The following is a 2,904-nucleotide window of genomic DNA, read 5'->3' on the forward strand; positions in this document are numbered from 1 at the left end:
CAACACTCAGACATAATTTATAAATGAAGCATTTGTGTTTAGTGAGTCCGCTAGATCAGAGGCAGTAGAGATGACCTGGGATGTTCTCTTGATAAGTGTGTGAAATGGACCATTTTCCTGTCAAAATGTAACTAGTACTTTTGGGTGTCAGGGAAAAGGTATGGAGTAAAAAGTACATTATTTTCTTTAGGAATGTAGTGAAGTAAAACTTGTCAAAAATATAAATAGTAAAGTACAGATACCAAAAAAAACCGACATAAGTAGTACTTTAAAGTATTTTTACTTAAGTACTTTACACCACTGCTGAAGCATAGGTCAGCCAACTCTCATTGGGCTGAAGCATAGCACATCCTATACTTTAGGCAAGGCGGTAGTCAACATGGCTGTTATTATGTGCAATCATGTGACATACCTGGATTTTAACATTGATTTATAGCTTTTCCATTTAACAGTCCCCTTTTCTTTTTCTGTCGGACGGACAATTGCTTACATAGTCATCCGAATCTCTTCTCCACATGCCGTTTGATAACGCAGCTACAAACACATGGAAAACAAGCCGCCTTGCCTCAGGTGCAGTTTTTGATTGACATTTTTATGATGCACAGTTTCACACTGTGTTAAAACTAAAATTAGTAGCAGATGCATGATGAATGGTTTATCACCGGGACACTAGGTGAAATGTGTTCAGTCCTGGTGTTATCCTCTGGTAGTGGATGGTGACAATGTTTACTGGGCTGGAGAAGAGGACAAGGTGTGTGTGCTCTGAGGGGTAATGTCAGTGTCTGTCTGTGTGCTCTGAGAGGTAATGTCAGTGTCTGTCTGTGTGCTCTGAGGGGTAATGTCAGTGTCTGTCTGTGTGCTCTGAGGGGTAATGTCAGTGTCTGTCTGTGTGCTCTGAGGGGTTATGTCAGTGTCTGTCTGTGTGCTCTGAGAGGTAATGTCAGTGTCTGTCTGTGTGCTCTGAGGGGTAATGTCAGTATCTGTCTGTGTGCTCTGAGGGGTAATGTCAGTGTCTGTCTGTGTGCTCTGAGGGGTAATGTCAGTGTCTGTCTGTGTGCTCTGAGGGGTAATGTCAGTGTCTGTCTGTGTGCTCTGAGAGGTAATGTCAGTATCTGTCTGTGTGCTCTGAGGGGTAATGTCAGTGTCTGTCTGTGTGCTCTGAGGGGTAATGTACTATGAGGGGTAAGGTTGATGTGGTAAGTGTGGAAAACACACCTCTCAGATCACCTCAGAGCATCGCTCTCGTCAGTTTACCTGGTTTTACACATGTCCATAATACACCAATCAAAGCATTGTTTTGGTTTAGTACAAAGAGGTTTTTCCATAGTATGTAGACCAGCAGACAGCTACACTTGGTCAGGAATGAGAACTCCCTGTGTTGGAGAGTGTGAGCTGTGTGTGCTAAAGTGACTGTGGATCTGAGACATAACCACCTTTCACATAAATCAGTTTCCTTAACACATTTTCCACACCAAAGGCAATGTAGAAAACTTCAATAGGCCTATGTCATTTAACAGCAAAGGCCGTTAATTCCAGATATTTAAAAATACATCATTGTCTTCCTGAACTGAACATCTGTGAACCAGACGAGTATTCAACCAGACACGTTTCATTTAACTCCTATAGGCTAGATTCTTAACTTTGAGGGGAAATTCAACTCACCTTGGTGGTCATATGAAAACATAATAAACTACTTCTGCCTTCTTTAGAGAATGTAGGACTGATTTATCCCTCCCTAGTCATACAGCTACACGTAATAATTCCTGTTTGTTTACAAATGCTATTGAATAATCTACAGCTCAGTGGCATAGCTGGGATGCACATTGCTCAGTTCATGGCCAGTTCGTTTGGGGGGGGGGGGGGGGGGGGGCTTGTCCAACTTAAAGTGTCATAAAGAAAATACACTCCCCTCTCCAACGTTAAAAATATTTTCACATGACCCTCCCCTTTTACTGTAAAGAACATTGTACACTCTCCCCCGCATACAATCAACTCACAATATTGTTCCATGAACAGGTTTCAGTGCCAATGTACCACAACCAGTAAGCAAAGCATACCGATTTCTGGCTCTTCAACATTATGGTATGCCTCAACATTATTTTAGGATGACTTGGAAGAATGATGATCTGCAACAGATAGCCCATCTCAGTATCAGAACTTAAAATACAGACAGACTGGCCAGCTACTGTGCCTTTCTAGACATTATAAACTGTCCAGAGTAGACCCACAACTGGTCCAAATGGAATGAATGGAATTAAATATTCAAATCACAGGGCTTTTTTTTTTTATTCAAATGAGATTTTCAGTGCAGTTTACAACCTAGAGTAGAATTTTGTACTCACTTGAAAACAATAATGCAATTTTTCATTGTGGTGTTGTAGGCTAGTCTAGGTAGGATAATAATATTGTCCCTAAACAAGATCAATAGGGGAGCTTTTTGAGCTGAGTGTCTCATGTCTTCACTGTTCTTTCATGAGCAATGATGCACCTGGCCTCTCTGCATTTATTGAACATTAGTGCAGCTTTGAATGAATTTATGTGTGTGATGATTACTAGTTAGCATATTGTAGATCTGGATGAACGATCCACCTTGTCACTATGAATGGTGGATAGAGGGCAGTTAGACTGGTATTGACTTGTGGTGTAGTTAGCGAAAGGAAAAGCATAGTGCATAAGGGAAGTATCAAGACACCTTGACATAGGGGAGGCGCAAGCAGACGAAATGTGTCTTGGATGGAATAAATTATATAGTAAAACCTGCAAAAGAACGTAAAACATAACCCTCCCCAATCCTCCCCTATTTTGGAAAACCACCAGTCCGTTATAGACAAGCCACCTCAACTTCATGACAGGCTTTCGTGGCTGAGGAGCAGCAAGCCTGAGGAGCAGCGGGTGAGAGTGGAG

This window comes from Salmo salar, chromosome 27 (assembly GCF_965601325.2).
Source record: "Salmo salar chromosome 27, fSalSal1, whole genome shotgun sequence".
Taxonomy (NCBI): Eukaryota; Metazoa; Chordata; class Actinopteri; order Salmoniformes; family Salmonidae; genus Salmo; species Salmo salar.